Source organism: Protopterus annectens, chromosome 7.part0, assembly GCF_019279795.1.
Source record: "Protopterus annectens isolate FY-2018-M chromosome 7.part0, PAN1.0, whole genome shotgun sequence".
Lineage (NCBI taxonomy): Eukaryota > Metazoa > Chordata > Ceratodontiformes > Protopteridae > Protopterus > Protopterus annectens.
The window spans coordinates 953,521,611-953,544,231 of record NC_056739.1 but is presented as its reverse complement, the minus strand read 5'-3'; positions in this window follow the sequence as shown (position 1 = coordinate 953,544,231).

Here is a 22,621-nt window from a genome sequence, read left to right as displayed (position 1 = left end):
TCATGGTTAAAAATCCATGATCTATCTGTTTTGGAATATTGCCACTTATTGCTGACTTTTCCCATATTTTTCTAAAAATATCTGAAGGGGTATAATTCTTTAAAACTGCCCACAAGTCTTCAGCTGTATTGTTTTACAACTGTATATGTCCTAAAATCTTAGCATATGTGTTCAAACTGGGGAGAGAGAGAGAGAGAGAGAGAGAGTCTACAATAATTTTAAAATCTACTGCAGTCCATGGGTGGACTACTCTTATAGTGGGCTCATCGTCATGGCCCTGGGCCACTGCAGGCTTAGATTCATCTCTCAAAAAATGAATTAAGTATTAGGTGGTGTGGTGATGGCCTGGATATCCACATCAGAGGATGAATCAGAAGTTGAAGCATCGTTGGAGCTTTGCTTGGGAGGTGGGTCCACCTATATTCCAACCTGTCGAGAATTTTTGGAAATCAGATAATTAACCTTTTAAATCTCTTTAAAGTAGTTACTCTTCTAGCAGAAGTGTTTTTATTACCAAATGTTTTAGCTTATCTATATGTTGTTTCAAAGAAACATGCTTCTATTAGCATAGAACTGTTTGCTTTTGTTTTCTGTTCTCATTAACATTTGATCTGAATTTAAAGCAGAGTGTTGTTGCCGCTGTTGCTAGCATCTAGTATTATAAACAGAATCTTTAGGGTAAGCTGATGTACCAGAAGTAACCTGGGGTGTAGAAATATCAGGGGAACTAGCAAAAGGTCTGTTAATGACTTGTTCCCCTGCTGCCTGCATTCCTGGAGAGGGACAGCTATCTATGCCAAACAGGCAGTCTGTTCACATAATGAGGAGGAGGTTTAGAAGGAATTGAGGGCCAGTCATCATCAGAGGAGTCAGGTTGACTTTTTTTCACTGTTTTAAAGGATAACATCTCCAAGAACCATCTGAATTATCTCCTGCGCAGTAATTTCTAACTAAACATTCCTTTCCTTATCCTTAAATTCTTCTTCCCAGTCATAAAAAGCTGTCCAACAAGAGGTAGGAAGTTTGTTTCCTTTTTGCTTAAGTTTCTTTTTAAGATTTTCTAAAATAGTCTTATCTTTCATACAATAAAACCCCCCTCAAACAATAATATAATGAAGCCCACTGTCATACAATAATCACTGTACTACTGAAAAAAAAATCATGTAAGAAAACGTATATGTAGAGATTTCAAACTCTGCTGAAGGTATTAAAATGTAGCTGTGAAATGATTCACCAGAAATGCTCCTGACAGAGAACATGTCATGCATGGACCCAAAAGGTGAATTCTGCTACAGTAACATGCAGAAGGCTGGAAATCCGAGTCTTTATGGTACCAACTGTTATGGTACAAAATAACTTCATGCAAAACAATTCAGCAGATTGAATGATCCCATTTATTGTAAAAGAACACATGTACGTAGGAGACTAAACAACAAAGTCTTGTCTCCCCGAACAAAGAATCTGCAGTAATTTTTATACTGTAAAGCTTATGAGCAAATATTTTATCTGTTTGACAGTAGCCACTGACCAAGTGAAACTAAACATCTCTGTATTGTTTTCCTTACTAAGAATATGCAGACCTCTTTTCTGAAGATTGCTTATTAGGCACAAGTTCTGATCTTGCATGTCGGCACTTAGGCAATACCAAGACAGTGGAAAAAACTCAAGACAGGTCTAATTTGTCAGGATCCATCTTAAAACAAGATGGAGATCATGACTATAGAAAAAGTATTATACAAGTCACTTAAACATTTGTCTCTTCTCAGCACTTACCACACAGTCTCTTACATGTCGTTGCATTACTTCACCCTCCTTGAATCAGCACAAAAAGAGACCCACTTTTTCATAGATACCACCATCACCACTGATTAAGAAATAAATGGACATACACGTTTGCACACGTATAAAGTCACCTGCTTAATGCTGTCTACATGCATTAATCTACAGGGCACTCCAAGAAATTCTGTTTGTGAGAAATACAAATATTTAATAAATATGAAGTCATCACTCTCAGAAAAAACAAAGAAAAAGGATTATAAGCAACACACACTATCACCACGTTCTACACCAACCAACACTAAAATGTCTTATGCTATGGCTGTAAAAATCATTGGCAAAGCTTCTTATACACATGAAGATTAGATTTCAGTAAAAATCCATCACCCAGTCACCTTCAGATACATTATAAGTGCTTTCAGCAAAGAATTACCAAGAGTTAAATTATCTCAGATGCAGTATTTCAGACACAACTGATTCTCCTTCAGTAGGTTGGATAAAGACAAGGTAATGGTGAGCTGTCTTTCAGGTGCCAGGATCCCCGATATCTTAATGGCCCTTAAGATAGATAGATAGATAGATAGATAGATAGATAGATAGATAGATAGATAGATAGATAGATGTATACATTTCCCTCTATTTCTCCTTCTAGCCTGATTGAATTGTTTTTTTTTTGAAGCAGTACAGCATCTGTCTCATATACACTGACAACCCTTTACTCCTAAATCACTCAAGTACAATTTGCAAGAGATGTTCCTGCAATAAGAATCTGGAATCACTGTTCTCTCATGCTCAGAAAAGCAACATTAAACAGGTTGTCAGCTCACACACCACAAATTGTACTCGTAATATGCACCCAACACATAAACCGCCATATGTGGAGGTACACTCCAGTAACCTACCTAAACCACAGAGACCTCCAAAGCACAAACACGCTACACCTAACACTACACCTCAAGCACCCAATACACATAAAAACACTAGCACCAGTGTCTCATCAAAGAAGCCGTTACGGCAATGCACATCTACTCCAAATGTTTTAGTTACAGGTGACTTTATAGTGAGACATACAGATGCCCACTCACCAGGTAAATAAGGAGAAGGTTATGGTCAGCTGTCTGTCTGGTGCAAGGATTTGTCAGATCAAGCATGTATTGAAGTTTCTCAACAACAAGTACTGTTATGACTCTTTGATAGTTCATGTTTGTGTGAATGACTTTAGATGAACATCTCTGGACTATATGAAGAGACACATGATTGAGTGCTCTGAATATGTGTCCCAGGCAGATATGTCCCTAGCTTTGAGCAACATTTTACCTTCAGCTAGGATGATACCACAATATAAACAAAAAATAATTGACTTCAATAATTGGCTAAGTTTCTGGTGTCATTCTAAGGGTACCCAGTTAATGTCAGCCTGGGATGACATAGCGGATAGACCATGCTGCTTTGCCAGAGATAGGCTTCACCTGGCACCTCTAGGATTTTGGTTGCTGGGTAAGGTGCTTGGCTCCCCCATAATGGCTTTTTTAGGCAAGGTCACAAAAACAAAATTTCCAACATGAAAATATCAAACACAAAGACACTAAGGGTCATGCTGCTAAACTCTAGGAGTTTAAATCAGAAACTGCACTCTCTGGAAGCACTCCTCTCCTTGGAAGATGTTGACATCTGTATGTGTCACAGAAACATGGTTCAAGGCTGCAGTAAGTACCCCAGCCTTGCAAGGCTACAATGCCTTACACACTTTCAGACCACAACTGAATGTGTCAGAACCAAAGGAGGTGAATGTATATCTTCATTAAAGATAATTATGCATCTAGACTGGTTAGACAAGATACCTCTATGGTGTTACTCCAAGTACAAATTACCATGAGTAAAATGCCCCCGCCCTTCATGCCATCACCAATTACAGGTCCTCTTCCATGAACCAAGAAGCCCATACAGCTTATTTAGACCTACCTGGGACAATTAAAGTACAACCTAACACCCTAGTCATGGGTGATTTTAACTATCCCTCCATTAAATGGGAAAATTATACAAGCCCAAACTCACTCGCAAAGTTCATGGATTTTGTTAACTCAGATGCCCTGGAACAAGTAGTGCACTACCCCATAAAGGACTGTAATATCCTAGACCTGGTCCTCACCAATATGAGTGCCCGATGCAATGCCTCAAGAATAGGGCCTGCATTGGTTAAATCCAGCCATACATTAGTCATTTTTGAAGTAGCAACAGTACCAGAACTCACCAAAGGAGAAGTCAGGCTAAAAAACTTCAGCAAAGCTAACTATAGGGTATAGTCAAATTTTAAGCTCCAATTCCCACAGATGGCATTGATGGCTATACTAAGGTATACACTGATGCTCTGTATAATAAACATCTACCCAAATTTATAGACACAGCTGTGCCTGATAGAAATAAAGCAAGTTCCTCAAGAAAAAACAAACCATCCTAGTGGATGTCTAGCATTAATAGATTCTGCAATAAGTGAAAGAAGCTGCTGTCTAAAAATACCAAAGAGAGAACCCAAAACTGGAAGAGCACCCTCTTTGACCTAAACAAGCAAATAAGACAACTTGTAAAATCCTCAAGGAGTAACTATGATAAAAATTTAGCAACCATTGCCAATGATAACCGTAAGGCATGCACTGGCCCTGCAGAAATTGCAAACCTGCTAGCAGACAGTTTTGATGAAAGCTTCACCCTTCTATCCCCCCCAAGCATACCACAAACCATGCCTCCTCTCTGCATCTCCAAAGAGCAAGTCATCAATATTCTCTCCAAGACTAAGAACACAGCTTCCATGGGACCAAATGGCATTCCTGGCTGCATTCTTAATGTTCTTAAACAAGAGCTAGCTACTTCACTAGGCATCCTAGTCAACCATAATCTGAGTATTGGCTTTGTCCCCACTGAATGGAAAACAGCATCTGTTATTTCCCTCCATGACGATGGCATGGCAACCAACCCGATTAACTATAGACCCATACGTTTAACCAGCCTCATCTGTAAGGCAACGGAATGAATCATCATGGGTCACATAAATAAGGATATAGGTGACGTCCAAACCCTAGATTCATCCCAGTTTGGTTTTGTCAAGGGTAGGTCATGCCTGCTAAACCTAGTGGACTTCTTCAAGACTGTGACCAGAGCCATAGATGAAGGCAAAGCTGTGGACACAGCCTATCTTCACAGTCCCACATTCGGGCATCATTGACAAATTAACCCAGTTGAATATCACTTCCTATGTTGCCTGGTGGGTTGCAAACTGGTTCACAGATCAACAACACTCAGTCAAAATGGGAGACTTTACCTCTACCAGCAGACCTGTCACCAGGGGGGTCCCACAAGGGTCAGTGCTGGACCCCCTCTTGTTTGGTATATACTTCTCAGAAATCCAGGAAAAAAATATATGGGCTGTTGCTAACCAAATTTGCAGATGACTACAAATTAGGTGCTATCACTGAATCCCATAGCGATGTCAGCTTTCTTCAAAAGGGGCTTACACAGAGCAATGATTGGTGCCAAAGCCATGGTTGTAAACTGAATGCTAAAAAATGCATCATCATTCTCTTTGGTAAAGACAATGTCCCTGCTGATTATAAAATAGACAATAATACCTTAAGTACCAATTCTGTAGTGAGAGACCGGGGAACACAAGTTGACTGTGACCTCATTGTTGACTACCACATGTCTACTGTGGTGAGGCAGCAATTCTGTGTCACTCACCTGATTATCAAAGGTATCACCTCAAGAGCAAAAGAGGTTATAACTTCCCTGTAATCATCCATCATCAGGTCTGTTATTGAAGATAATGCTCCCTTTGGTATGTACCATACCAGACACCTGTCATAACTTGAGAGACCTAAATAAGAAAATTCAGGGTCTCCAGCACATATCTTATATGGACAGACTGAAGTCGCTGTCACTGTACTCAGTACCATAAAGACTACTTAGAAGCAAGTTATGTCTGGCTTATAGGGCTATCTTTGTCCCAAATCTTATAAAAATGCTGAACATCCGCAAGTCAAATGAGTCCAGAGTCACCAGCTCCAGAGACTTCAGTCTAGCCTGTGACATAAATAGGACCTGCTGGAGAGACAGATACATCTTTCAAAGATTGCCACTCCTCTGGAATATGCTTCCAAACTATATCAAGCAGAGCACCTCCATGACCCTGTTTAAGTGCAACCTGACAAATGGATGGCATACCATAAATTTCGGCTGGGGATGGCCCCCGCTTCTTTTTTGGATATGGATTGTCCTTGCTAGAAAAATCTTGGGCATGGATGAAATCTCTCATCTAGTATTATATTGGGATTTAACAACTAGGCTTGTAAAGACCATCGGGTCAATAGCATAGTAACATACTATGAACCTATGAAGCTATAAATAAGGTTTATGGATGTGGTGAGAGAGGACATGCAGGCGGTTGGTGTGACAGAGCAAGTTGCAGAGGATAGGAAGAAATGGAAAGAGATGATCCACTGTGGCGACCCCTAGCGGGAAAAGCCGAAAGATGATGATGATATATATATATATATATATATATATCTATATATATATATATATATATATATATATCTATATGAATATATGTAAGAGAGAGAGAACGAGAGAAATAAATACAGATATAGATATATAGATAGCTATATCCACTGACTTGATTAGGTTGATTTAGCTGTCTTAGTTTATCAATGATGCCCGAATTGGTAAAAGTGTAGTCTGTTTGAATGCATAACATTTGAATTAAAGTGATTGAATATCAAGCATATCAAAAATGTGTAGAGGAAATCTATTTTTTAGGATAACTTAATACCAGAGAAAGGGGAAATTTCTCTTCTGCAATCTTAAGTTAGTATATTAAAGTTAACATGGGAAAAAGTGGCTTTGTTTGCTGTGAAAAATCACCTAATTTGATGTTCCATTCTTCAGTGTATTTTGCATTTATGAATGGAGTTCAAATTAGGTGTTCTTCAATTAAGTGGCAAAAACCCATCTGTGTATGTGTCTATATGGATGTATATATATATATATATATATATATATATATATATATATATATATATATATATATATATATATGAGTCTACTTTCATTAATCAAAATTACACTCACCCAAATTTTGAAAACATGAGATGACTTCACCAAAACCTTACTATTGAGAATCCATGGATCGCCAATATTTTTTCTAAGGGAAATGAACCACTTGGCCACCAGTGTGAACTTTGCCCTTTTCCCCACGGTAGTGCAATTTCAGAATTGGTATATTTAGTTAGGGGGTGTGGAGGGCAAAACTGCCCACTTTCATGGGTTTAATTTGTGTCTGCTTGCTTTGTTTATCCCTGATGGCCAAGTGGTTCATTTCCCTTAGAAAATATATTGGTGATCCACTGATTCGGAATAGTAAGATTTTGGTGAAGTTGGTTCACGTTTTAGTGGTTCGGTTGAGTGTAATTTTTATTAATGACAGTAGACCCATATATAATATAAATTGATATATAGATAGATATGTATATATGTATACAAATAGGCTCTATGCTATTAAAATGTAAACTGGTTACATTAATGAAAATTTCATCTAATTCCAAAATATCAGTCCAACATTAAATCCATTAAGTAATCCAAAATGGCAACTACCCCAGTCCAAGTAGCCCATTCCTACAAAGTTACATAACCTCCCAACAACCTGGTCCTACTAAACTGCATAGCCCTCCCACAGTACTGACTCTACTCCTAAAACTCCCTTCCCTAAACCTAAATTTGGTGATGGTTCCCTAACCCTAATACACCTCTACCATTTCATAAATCTAAATTCTCCAATCACTCTTTAACCTTAATGCTCTACTCCTGCTATCTAAACCTAAATTCCTCTCACTTGCTCTCACCCTAAGCCTAAATTCCCACATTAGTATAAGCAAAATACCCCTTGACCAACATTATTATCTACAAACATACCTACCTTTGTAAATACAGTTTTGCCACCAAAACAGCATTCAAACACATTTTGACCTGAAGCCACAAATCTAAATCTCTCCCACTCCCTAACCCTAACACTCATATGCCACTGAGTAAGTCTAAACTGCCTCATCATTCCCTAACCCTAAGACTCCCTCTACACTCCCTAAAACTAAATTCCCTAATTGCTTACTAATCCTAACACTCCTCTACCACCTCCTAACCCAAAATCCCCTTCCAGATCGCTAACCCTAAACCTTAATGTACCAGAGTTCACAAGATACCAGTGTGTGTGAGTGAGTGATGTGGACTCCTTCACTTACACTGCTAACTTCAAATGTTCACCTTTTGAGGGTAATGCTACTCAATGCTAGAAGTCTAAACCTCAAAATGCACTCACTCGAAGCACTCCTTAAAATGGAGAACATCGACATTTGTGCAGTGACAGAGACCTGGTTCAAGGCTCCAGAGAGTACCCCTGCATTACCAGGTTATAATTCATACCACACCTTTCGGCCACCAAACCTGGACCGAAAAACTAAAGGTGGAGGTGTGTCCATATTCATTAAGGATATCCACACCTCCGGGCTAGTTGCTCAGCATAATGCATCCGAGATTATCCAAGTGCAACTAACTCTGGGCAAGACCACAATCCAAATTGTAGCTTGCTACATATCCCCCACCATGCTCCAGGATTCCCACTCCTCATTTCTTGATACACTGGAACATATTAGGGTACAACCCAACACCCTAATAATGGGCAATTTCAACTACCCCACCATTAACTGGGAAAATTACTCATGTACCAACTCTTTTGCTCAACATTTTCTGGAATAAATAAATTCCAATTCCTTGGATTAACTTATCCACACCCCCACTAGGGGCAGCAATATCCTAGATCTGGTCATTACCAACATGGGTGACCGGTGTTCCACACCAGAGGTCATTTCATCATTGGTCAGATCCGACCACAAGTTAATCATCCTAGACATCCACATGCTGCCCCCACCCCCCATTAGGGAAACCACTGTAAAAGATTTCTCCAAAGCCAACTTCACGTTTCTTAAGACAGAAGTGGCAAACTTCACAACACCCATGCAGATGGACAATAGTTGTATGACTACTGAATCCTACACATGGATCATGCTATCCCTAACAGAACCAAGATACTATCCTCCAAAAAAAGGAAGCCAATCTGGTGGTCCCCTGCCATAAACAAACTCTACAACAGAAGAAAGAAAGTATTGCAAAAAAGAGTAAAATCCCATGATTGGAGAAACTCCCTGGTCAGCCTCAGTAAGAAGCTGAGATCCCTCATAAAAGCCTCCAAAGCTAGTTACAAAAACAAAATCATCACTGATTCTAAAGATAACCACAAAGCATTCTATAGCTATGTCAAGAATCTCAATGGCAACACTCAGATCTGCTCTGAATTACAGCACAATGGCACTAAATATACAGAACCAACTGATATTGTCAACATCCTGGCAGATAGGTTCAGTGCTAACTTTACTCTCCTCTCACCCACTAAAGAACCCATCTCTATACCAGAAGAATGCAAAGTTCCTATAATCACAGCTGCATAGGTAAAAACCACACTCTCCAAAGCCAAGAACACAGCATCCATGGGAACTGACAACATCCCAGGCTGTGTTCTACATGAACTACAGAATGAACTGGCACCCCACCTAAGTACCATGTTCAATCATAGCCTCACTTCAGGCTTTGTGCCCACTGAATGGTGCACAGTGATGGTTATCCCACTCCACAAAGGGTGAGCCACCATGAACCCCGGGAACTAAAACCCCATTAGTCTGATGAGCCTAGTCTGCAAGACCATGGAATGTATCATCATGCAACTTATAAACAAAGACACTGGTAATCTCCAAACTCAGGACCCCACCCAGTTCGGGTTTGTAAAAGGCAGATCATGTCTCCTAAACCTGATAGACTTCTTTGAAGCAGACACCAAAGCCGTAGACGAGGGTAAGGTGGTTCACACAGCCTATCTAGATCTTGCCAAGGCTTTCATCACCATCCCCCACTCTGGAATTATAGATAAACTCACTAAACTAGGTAAAAATCCCTATGTCACAAGATGGGTTGCCAACTGGTTCACTGGCAGAACCCACACTGTGAAAGTAGCATACTCCAAATCTGACTTCAGACCAGTGACAAGTGGAGTACCACAGGGTTCAGACCTGGGTCCTGTCCTGTTTGGTATCTACTTCTCTGAAGTACAGGCTAACACAGAAGGTCTTTGGCTAATGAAGTCCACAGATGACTGCAAACTAGGAGCCATAATCAAAACTCCTAATGGTGTGGACATTCTACAAAAGGGCCTCACTGAGACAGATGCCTGGTATCATAGCCATGGCCTCACGCTCAATGCCAAAAAGTGCATTGTCATCCCCTTTGGTAAAAACTCTGTACCCATGAACTACCACATAGGCAGTAGTCTACTTAACACCAAAAGTATGATAAGATACCTTGGGACTCAGGTGGACAGTAGTTTCTCCTTTGATAATCACATCACCACAGTGGTCAGGAAATCCTTCTATGTGGCACATCTCATCAAAAAAGGCTTCTCATCCAGGAAAAAAGAGGTCATTGTTTTCCTCTACTCATCATTTATTAGACCCATTATAGAGTACAATGCCCCTTTTAGTATGTACCTCACAAGACATCTACAACAACTGGAAGGGCCACAGAAATACCTCACAAAGAGGATTACCAGCCTCAAATAGATGCCCTACGCAGATTTTCTCAAAAAACGCCAGCTTTACTCCATTGCATATCACCTACTCAGAGGCGATCTCTGCCTAACATACAAAGCTATGTCAAACCCAGAGCTGTTGGACATGCTCCACTTAAATAAATCCCAATCCCTCTGAGCTACATGCTCTAGGGACCTAAATCTTGTTACCACAATAAACAGAACATGCTGGAGGGATAGATTCCTGTCCCAGAGACTTCCCATATTCTGGAACAAACTATCTATATCAAACAAAGCTCATCATTAGCACTCTTCAAGAAAAATCTTGGATGGGGTATAGGAAATTCACCCCAGGGATCAATTCTGTGGCTCTGCTCAACAGGGGCACAGGAAAATAGTTTTCTTGGGTGGCAAAAGCCAGGGTACCTGTTTGACAAGGCTTATATAGTAGCCTCACAGCAAGAGGTTCTCCAGTTCGATTCTCAGCTGGAGCACCTTCTGTTTGGAGTCTGCATATCCTCCCCATGGTCGAGTGGCATTCGAAAAATATGCATGAATGGGCGTGCCTTCGTTGAAGGTTGGGTGTCGGGCTGGCACCTCAGCACCGTAAAAATCAACTACCAATCATTAGAGGACTGGAGTTCTGCTGTGGCAACCTCTAACCAGAAAAAGCCAAAAGAAGAACAACATATAGGCCCTAGGGCCAATAGCCTAGTACCTACCTGTGAACCTATAAATACAGGTGGACCACCAATAATGAAGAACTAAAACTGAGTTTGACATAATTCTTCAAATTTTGCATTTAACAAAAGCAAACCCGACAAAATATTTAGAACCCTGTGTGTGCACACACATACACACACACACACACACACACACACACACACACACACACACACACACACACACACACACACACACACACACACACACACACACACACACACACACACACACACACACACACACACACACACACACACAGTGTAAATATACTATCCAGTAAATGCAAATACATATATTTATAACTATGTACAATAAAACAATACAATGACATAAGAAAAGATAACCTATAATAACTTGATCTTAGAAGACACTCTTAAAGGTATACATTAATATCTTGGTGCTGCATTTCTGGGAGCTATTTCATTGTGAATAACTTCATTTGAGCCCAGGACTATATTGGCATTCAACTTAGTCTGCCAATTATCATTACATGGGTGCATCCCTATAAGCAGAAGGGCACTTAACTAACATCAAAAACTGAAACAATTCTAATTTTGGGAACTCTAATCACACCCTGACCATACCTCTCAACTGTACAGATTTTTGTGTCATGTTTTTGGTCTATTCCACATAAAATTTGTGGTTTTCTGGATTTTCTGGCAAATAAGTGAGGACTGAATTCATTAAATAATGACAGGCATTTGAGTTTCAGACTTCATATCCTTCAGAAAATGCATGGTATTGAGTTATGCAAGGATAATAATGAATTAGTCTCAAAAAACTACAATAATATCAATACAATTAAAATCTCTGTGGAAAGGTGGAACAAAATAATATTAACATTTGAAGATAGACTACAGTTAATAAAAATGGTTTTACTACCCAAGATTCTATATACAGCTTTGGCAATACAACTTTACTAGAAAGTAATACACTCAAAGAAATAAACTCATGCCTAATAAAATTTTTATGGTATCCCAAAAGAAACAGAATAGCTTTAATACATCATACCAGGCCATAGAAACAGGGAGGATTACACTTTTCTGATATAAAAACATATAAATAAACATCAATATCTAAAACAATCTCAGATTGGATAAGTTCATTGGTTCATAGATAGGTACTAGGCTATCTGCCCAAGGGCATTTATAAGCCTAGCCAGAGTGTGTCAGCTTTTGCCGCCCCATTGATTAATTAACTGATCCTCTGTCAAGCAGAGCCAATGAAGTGATCCTAGGGATGTATTTTCTGTTACCCATCCACTCGTCAAGGTTTCTCTTGAAGAGTCTTAGTGAGGGGCTCTGCCTTATGTAATTTGGAATTTTGTTCTAAAGCATGGGGAGTCTCTGTGACAGGAATCTGTCCCTCCAGCATGATCTATTTATTGCTGTGGAAAAGTTTAGTTCCCTAGAGCGCGTGGCTCGCAGTTACTTGGATTTCTTTAGGTGGAGCATGTCCATCAATTCTGAGTTGGACATGGCTTTGTAAGTCAGGCAGAGATCACCTCTGTGTAAGCGATATGCCACGGAGTACAGCCAGAGTTTTTTCAGTCGGGCTGCATAGGACATATGTTTGAGACCAGTAATCCTCTTGGTAAGGTACTTTTGTGGTCTTTCCAGCTATTGGAAATGTCTTGTGAGGTACATCCCAAATGAGGCATTGTACTCTATGATGGGTCTAATGAGTGATGAGTTGAGGGGTACTATAACCTCTTTATTTCTAGATGCAAACCCTTTAGTAATTAGATGGGCCACATAGAAGGATTTTCTAACTACTTTGGCAATATGATTGTCGAAGGAGAGATTACTATCTACCTGGGTCCCCAGATCTCTTATTACCTCTTCTGTATTAAGGGGGCTGCCACATATGTGGTAATTCGTGGGTGTTTAGTTTTTCCCAAATGGGATGACTATGCATTTTTTGGCATTTAGCTTGAGGCCATGACTTTGACACCAGGTGTCCATCTCAGTAAGGCCCTTTTGGAGGATGTCCGTGTCAGCCAGAGAGTCAATTATGGCTCCCAGTTTGCAGTCATCAGCGAACTTGGTTAGCCATAGTCCTCCTGTGTTTGCCTGTACTTCTGAGAAGTATATGCTTAACACTAGGGGTCCCAGGACCGAGCCTTGTGGGATGCCACTTGTGACTGGTTTAGAGTAAGACCTGGAGCCCACTATTCTTACCGTGTGAGTTCTGTCTGTAAGCCAGTTGGCAACCCATCTCACGATGTAGGGGTTTATGTTCAGGCTGGTGAGTTTTTCTGTAATACCCGAGTGGGGAATGATGTCAAAAGCCTTGGCGAGGTCAAGGCAGGCTGTGTGAACCTCCTTTCCCTCGTCTATGGCCTTGGTGACTGTCTCGAATAAGTCAACCAGGTTTAGTAGGCATGATCTACCCTTAACAAAGCCAAACTGGGTTGAGTCAAATGTTTGGAGGTTCCCAATGTCTTTGTTAATGAGTTCCATTGCAGACCAGGCTAGTCAGGCTTATGGAGCAATAGTTACCAGGGTCAGTTGTGGCCTCACCTTTGTGGAGAGGAATAACCATTGCTGTGCACTATTCTATGGGCATGTAGCCTGTGGATAGGCTGAGGTTGAGCAGCGTGTTTAGGTGGGGGGGGGGGTTAGTTTGTTCTGTAGTTTGTGCAAGACGTAGCCTGGGACACCATCTGGTCCCATTGACACTGTGTTTTTGGCTTTTGAAAGGGCTGTTTTCACCTGTGCATTTGTGATTTTTGGGACACTACACTTTTCCGGTATTGTTGTGGGCCCTTTTGGAGGTGGGGTGGGGGGTGAAGTTTGCACTGAATCTATCTACCAGGATGTTGGCAATATCAGTAGGTTCAGTATATTTTGTACTATTTTGCACTAGTTCAGTGCATATCTGCGAGTTGCCACTTAGATTCGCTTAGATTAGCTAAAGAAGGCTTTGTGGTTATCTTTTGAATCCTTGGCTATTTTTCTTTCGAAGTTAGCCTTGGATGATTTCATGACGGACCTCAGTTTCTTACTGAGTTGCCACTAAGATTCGCTTAGATTAGCTAAAGAAGTCTTTGTGGTTATCTTTTGAATCCTTGGCTATTTTTCTTTCGAAGTTAGCCTTGGATGATTTCATGAGGGACCTCAGTTTTTTACTGATACTGATCAGGGATGTCTTTCCTTCTTGGGATTTGCTTTTTTTCTGAACTAGTTTCCTCCTTCTATTATATAGCCTGTTTATTGCAGGGGTCCACCAAACTGTTTTCCTTCTCTTAGAGGAGTGAGTCTTGGTTTTGCTAGGGGATGGCATGATCCATGCATCCTTGTAGGTGCTCATAGAGTGCATTTGTAAAGGTTTCTGCATCTTGGTCAGCGTTATCCTTTAGTGTGGGGGCTATGAAACTTACCACCTCTGTCTTAAGTAAGGTGAAGTTTGCTTTAGAAAAGTTTTTTACTGTGGTTTCCTTAGTTGGGGGTTGTGGTGGGGTGTGGTCATCTAGAGTGATTACTTTATGGTCTGATCTAACCAGTGATGGTTTGACCTCTGGTGTGGAACACCTGTCACCCGTGTTGGTGATGACCAGGTCCAATATGTTTTCACCTCTCGTAGGGGAGTTTACCAACTGATCCAGGGCGTTAGAGTTGCTGAATTCCAGGAAGCTCTGGGCCTGGGAATTTGTACTCGAGTAGTTTTCCCAGTGAATGGCAGGGTAATTGAAATTGCCCAATATCAGGGTGTTTGGTCCAAATTATTCTGCAAATTGGAAAGAATTACTAACTGTAATATCAATAAATGAATTTGATTTACAAAATTTCATATAACAGATAAAAACAATTTGCCATGGCACAGGTTCCCTTCATATGGTCGACTTTTCAGAATGTCGACATTCATATGGTCGAGAACATACAATCGACATTCAAAATGTCAGCCATGCGGAACCAACATCTCCATACAGTGCGGAATGGAAAGATTTCCATCTTCCACACTGTAGTGCGATCTCAGAGTTGATATATTTAAGTTCTGGAGATGTGGGGGCGGAGGGGGCATAGCCCCCTGATAGCAGTGTGTAGGTAAGCTTTTTTTGTGTTTTTTATTTTTTACTTTTATGGTTGACATTTCGAATGTCGATCATATCATCTCGGCCATATGAATGTAGACATTCTGAAATGTTGACGATATCAAGTAGATCTCATAGCACATATTAGGTATTAGTATGCAATATAACATAACTAAACCCACTAATACTTGTATGACTAATTATTACATTGACTCATTTAGGAAAATTATTAATGCAAATATTGGTTTAAAAATCTGGTTTCATCTTTTAACACCATTCATAGTTGCAAAGAGCTATCCACATAAAATATATAGAGAAATAATTAATTCTTGGGAACAGAAAGGATTTGTTTGTTGGTTTCAATGTATTAAAGAATTAAAAGTTCTGCATATGCAAACAATAGAAACAAGATACAAAAATCCACAACACGATTGGCTAAATATGCAAAGCATTCTGACATATTCGCAAGATTTATGCAGCATAATTAGTAATTCTTCATTTAAAGAAATACCCAAACTTATGAAATACCTATATGAAATCATATATAATGATTATGACATGGGAAATAGTATTTCAAAAATTTACAAGATATCGATAAAACAACATCCAAATCCTCATATTGGAATTATATAACAAAAGGACACTCATTGCAGTTAACTGAAGAAATTAAATCAAATATTTTATTATCAATAAAACATACATCTTTTATACAATACTGGAAAGTTTTTAATTGGAAATGCTTGCACAGAGCATTCTTAACTCCAGACAGAATTACTAAAATTAATTCTTCCACAAAAGGAATATGTTGGAGGTGTGAGCAAATGCACAATGCAGATTGGAATCACATTTTTTTTCGACTGTGTTAAAATTAAGCCATTTTGGAATGGTATTAAAAACTTTTTTCAAGCTTTATTTAATGAATCATTTAACTTATCTAAAGCTCTAGTATTATTAAATGTGTATGAAGGTCCTCATTTGAATGAGTCAAATATGTATCTAGTATGGACAATACTTGTAATCTCCAGGAAGTGTATAACAAGAAGATGGAATACAAACACAATACCAACTTTGGAAGACTACTGCAGCCTACCGAAGACCACAGCATTGTTGGAAATTAAAATGAAAGAATAAAGGATTCATCCTAAGCCATTTATTAACAATCCATGGAAAAAAGTCTTATCATTGATTGACACTTTACAATAACTGAACAGAAACACTCTGATAACTGGATTGTTATATCTATAAAGTAATTGTATATATTGAGCACTGTTATAGTATCAGGCTGATGTAAATAGTGTACTTAGTTATTTAAGATGTTATATACAAATACTATGGAATTTATTCAACTGTATTTGAAAAATAAAATATTTTTGAGAGAAGAACATGAATGGTAATACAAGTCCTTATATTCTAGCAACGTTCTATGTATATAAGAGCTTTAAAATGTGCCCCTATTTTTGGGGCTTTGTTCTCCCATTATTTTTTGGCTTTGTCCAGACTTTTTCTGCTAAGAGGTTGAAAGCTATGATCCTGATTTATAAACGAGGTCCATACCTGTCATGATATTAGAAACCCAAAACACCTGAAGAAATTAAACCCCAAGGTGATGTGTATTCATAGTGTATTCATACATATCATCTACTAGGAAATGGCATTACATGTGAATTACACTTCATTGTAGTTACACTATTGTTTTAAATGTACAATGACTATTCAAGAATATTACATATGTCTTCTGATATAAAACCTTATATGCATCAGTAGTATGTGCATTTTCTGTTAAAAAGCTGTCATTTGCCAGTAATGTTGCCAATTAACACGGCATTTTGTGACTGTTGTATCACACAGTATCTTTTAGTACCAGTACATGTGTATACTAGAACTGCTTTCCCTGAAACTTTTATATAGTAACTACAAATTGCAGTAAAACTTTCAAAACATAAATATGTAAGTAAATACCATAATTTATTACCTAATGCCATTTCTAGATCCTTATGTGTAATAACTGACAGTAGAACTTCTTCTAAAACTGAAAAAAGATAATTGCTAAAGCCACTATTTACAACACTGTGCATAAATAATTCATTATTTTTCTTCTTTATTTGTATATCAAATGCTCATAAAAACAAGAATGTAGCATTCTGTTAGTCTAATGTAAAGTCCTTGACATTTTTGTCTAGAGGCAACAAATATTCTACTGACCTTGCAACTGCATGACTGTTTTCTTGATATTTTTCCCCCCGAGGAAGGGTGAATACATTCAGATTTTTAAGAAATATATAAATATATCAAAGAGTACAAAAAAAGGTCAGCTGTTTGTTTGCAAATGTATTAAAACTGGATTGTACTGAAACCTTTTTCAGTTCTGAAACTATATTGTGTGTGTGTGTGTGTGTGTGTGTGTGTGTGTGTGTGTGTGTGTGTGTGTGTGTGTGTGTGCGTGTGCCTGTGTGTGTGTTTGTGTGTACTTGTGCACACTAAAAGATCCAAAGGATGATGTTTGCAGTCGGCCACAAAAAAGTTGACTTTGCTGATGCTGACATGGTACTATGCATGTACTGAGCAACAATCTCAGTGTATGCAAAACTTAAACTTAAATTAAAATAAAACATCATGTGCACCCACATTGTCCCAGCTAATTATATGTACCATCTCCGGGACCCCACAATCTCAGGGAAAGGGCATATTTCCTTAGCCTGAGAAATGTGCAGTCTCACGTACCTGTGTGATATCTATGTAGCCAACCCCAGTTTGTTGGCTAAAGAAATGCTGGCCAACAATAGATTCAATGCATTTCAGTGGACCAATGTCTATCATCTATCTATCTATCTAGCTGTCTATCTATCTATCTATCTATCTATCTATCTATCTATCTATCTATCTATCTATCTATCTATCTGTCTGTCTATCTATCTATCTATCTATCTATCTATCTATCTATCTATCTATCTATCTATCTATCTATCTGTCTAAAGCACAGCTCACTGCTTATTATATTTTGCAGTTGTTTCCACCTGTTAAAACCTCCAGATACTGTTAAGTATTTTACATTACTTGTGTTATAGCTACTCTCTCTGATGATAATTTCTTTGCTTCATTATAGCTTCTTCTCTATTTTCATAGTAGAGTTGCATACAGAGAATTTTGTTCATTTCTACCTGCCCCCAAACCATTTTTTTGTCATGATTTTATCATACTCACTGTCACAAAAAACTAAGTAATTAAGTCACTTATTTTCTGAATTACAACTATTTTTAGTCAGACTTGAAACTCTTACGGTTTGTGGCTTCAAAACATAGTTTACACAATCTTGGTAGATTTTGCTGTCATACAAAAAAAGTATTTCTTTGAAGAATATACTTTTTTTATAAATCAGTCTCATGCTTGTCTTTCCTAATGGAGATATCTAAATGTCAGCTTCATCTAAATGTTATTAAAATGAAAAGTGGTAGCAAGTCTACGTAGAGATGACATAGTTCTTATACTCTTATAGCCAGGGCCAGCCTTTTGTCAACTGGTGCCCTCGGCAAAAGGTCTCCACAGCACCCCCCCAACACCATCTGGTTTCCCCATCTTGGTCTACCTACACCATCCAGATTACCGGAAAAGTACCCCTGCTAGAGCAGTGCCCTAAGCGGTTGCCTAGTTGGCCTATGCCTAAGGCCAGCTATGCTTATAGCTATTGCTCCATACACTGTCACAAATTAACACTTTCATCAATAACATAGATGAAGCAAACACAGTTGAAAATGCAAACTTATGAATGAATTCATTCTTCCAGTCTGAAGTAAAACAGTTTCTATAACTGGTGCTGGTGGTGAGGCACTTCAGCTCCTGAACATAACTGATGATATAAAACACCTTCAATTATAAAATCATTAATATCATTCAACACCAAGCAATGTACAACACATATTAATATCAATATTTGATATCAAATCTTGTTGTCCTAAAAAGAACTGAGCAACTCTATTCCTCATATAGTGAGGAATCATAGTATATAAGGATTCAGTATCAGTCATCACAAAATGCACACTTTTTAGTGACTTAACATCATTAGATGTTACAGAAAAAAAAAATCTCCTGAATCTTAAAATAAAGGAATGCATGCATGGAATCTAGCCACTCACTGTATGCTCTAAGTTATTTGTCAAAAGTTTAGTTGTCTATCCTTTCTCAAGCTCAGCAAGTGGAAAAGCATGACTTTTTAGTTTCTAATGTAACTTCATCTGTCCAAATGAAATGAGAATTTTCAGATACCTTAAAATAATTATGCAGCTGTTCCAAAATATATCCTGATAGAACCATTTCCCTGACAGATCACTCACATTAGATACATGTGTATTTTCAATTTAATTTATAACACCTCAATAAGCCTTTTCATTACTTAAAAAGTAATTCAAAGAACCAACAAAATAAAGATTGTAATTCAACCTTCCTGTACTTCTGACTTGGTCAACCTTTGAAATAAATACTGCTATTGCTTGCTGTATACTTGATAAATGTTTTAAGGTTTTTGATTCTTCTAAAATCATATTAACATTTAACAGAACTCATGCATTTTCATACAAGGAATAAAATAAATGGCTTCCTGAAATGCTTGACTATTACTAAGTCCTTGTAGTGTTTGAATATAATTTTAGTAAAGTATTAAAAGTTGGAGACAGTAGAGTATTTATGAAAATGAATATTTACTGTACATTAAGTAGAAGAGAAACAAATTTATTCCAGCAATCAGTTAATGTTGAAAGACAGGTGTGAGATTCAAGGTGTTGAGAAAAGTGTCTTTAGAATATTTTTTCCTAGAGGACCAAATATTTTTTTGATGCAGAACAGGCTAAGGAAGAAAACAATGTTTGTCCAACAAAAAGTGAGCCATAAACCAGACGAAGACTCTGCTTCCCATTCTTCTGATAATAAAGTACATGAAAGGATTTTGCCAGTGAAACCTTTTGGACTGTTCCAAAGGAAAATGCTTGAGAGACAGAAAAAATAAACACAGGAGTTGACTAGAAGAATCAGGAGTACATCAAAACTGAACTGGAATCTGGAACTGAGAGATGCAGATGAAGAAGAAGAAGGCCAGCCAATATGGACATAAGTGAATAAGTGTGAGACTGCAAAGCATCAATCACATTTGTGATATAAGGCTGTATAAGAAAAGTGGAAAGAGTGGACTTTTGTTAACTTTGTTAAAGTTGTGGAGAACTGAATGTCATACATACAAATGTTTCAAGCACAGGCATTCATGCCCTTCTAGCTTGCCAATATACCAAAACACTTGTTCCAATAATAAATGTCCAGGCTAGTCGTAATAATATCTAAACTAGTACTTGCTTTAATGTAATTTGGTAGTCTGTTCCAAGCATCAGCTACTCTGTCAGAGGACCAAGTACACTTCTCATTCCTATAGAATCTTCTACATAGATTATCTGATGATTCGCTAGTACTTTTTGATAACCTCAAACATTCCCAGAGGTAGTTGTCCCTAAATGCCCTGTATACCTGAATAAGATCTCCTCTTAAATATCTGTAAGAGACACTATACAAGTTCAGATATTTTAGTCTTTCATAATAACAGATTTCCACATCCATGGATGCCCTTGGTATATTTCCGCTGTATGCTTTCCAGTTTATTCATGCCTGTTTTCCTATAGGATTTCCATATTGCTATTCCATACTCAAGTTTGGGTCTAATGTAACTAACAAACAATGACTTCATTATGTTTGATTTCCTAGACATTATACATTTTTTTGTATAACCTATAGTATTATAACTATCATTAGCCAATTTGTTGATATGATTAAAAAAACTCATAGCTGAATCTACCCATATACCCAGGTCCTTAAATGAGTCTATAGTTTCAATCACTGTGTGCTGTATTAAATATTCACCTTTCAGTTTATGTCTCCCAAATCTCATATGCTTAGTTTTTGATGTATTTATCAACATATTATTCTCCTGTGTCCAAATGGTCAATTTAGTCAAAATGTTTTACAGGCATGCCTTATCAGTAGCACTTGTAATCAGTTTAACCAATTTCAGGTCATCAGCATATAGTCTGTAGAACACCTCAGATGAAAAAGTAAGGTCTGAATGATTCAATCTAAACAAGTGAGGGCCTAGGACAGAGCCCCATGGGGCACATTGACTGTAACCAAGGATTTCACCTGTCCAGTTGGTGTGTGATACTTAGCACCTCGGACCCAGAAGTAAAACCACTAACTTTATTGCAGCAACACTACACCACACAAAATGAGCGCAAGCAATGTTGAATAAATGATCAACTTCATCAAATACACCCATTCAATTACAATCACCATATATAGAACGTATAATTAACAACCATCCAATGTCCTCAGTTGTGCAATTAAATAATGAAGGCTTTACAATTAAATAACAGGAGTTACTAATTGTTACCTAAAATTCTCTACAGACTTTAAAACTCAATATAAACTGTTAAAAACATTTCCCATTTAATGACAAACCGACCAATAATAAAACCACATTTAAATTTTTTTTTTAAAAAGTATAAGTATCTATGTATATTCATTCAAGTTTAATAAAATACTATAAATTAAAATAAAATTCTCATAAAACATGGAACTCCATCTAGTGGATATCTACATAATAACAAGTGATGTATATACATATGTAAAACCTGGAAACCTCTCACAATCTAATAAGTTAAAAAATGTTAAAAACAGTGGAAAATTCATTTATAACTTTGCAGATTTCAACTTAAAAACAGGAATAAGAGATAACATGTCATTGAGACCTGGAACTTTACTGGCTTCTAACGTTATTTGCCAGTACAACTCTCTGTATTCCACTAGTGTCTCCAATATAGGGTCAACAGCCACTGTTTCTAGAATACAACACCTTTACTCATACATGTATATTTGCCTTTTGTAACAAAATTTTGCCATTTATTTTATTCACTTCATTTACAACATGTTTACATATAGCACATTTTCCACAAGGGCATGTTCCCAAATTCTTCACAACATTTAATTCATTAGTACAAGGCTTTTTTATAAATGCTGTGTATCAGAAAGTCCTGTATATTTTCCCCTTTCTATATGATGTCATTAATTTTATATTTTTCAGTGATGTTATATCTTTTTAATAAAATTCCAATATTCCATAATGATTTTATTACCAATCATAGAGAAGTTAGTATACTTTGTAACAAAAACATTCTCTCCTGTTCAGTCCCATATTTATTGCTACTTTCATAGTTATTTTGTCTAATAGTGCCCTTACTCTGTTTAAAGGCTCTATGCAAGCTATTTTCTACATCATCTGGGTTATACCTCTAGTTTTGAATATCTCGGCCACTTTATAGGCCTCCTAAAAGCCATATCAATATCAGAATTGAGTCTTTTTATTCTCAAAAATTCCCCAT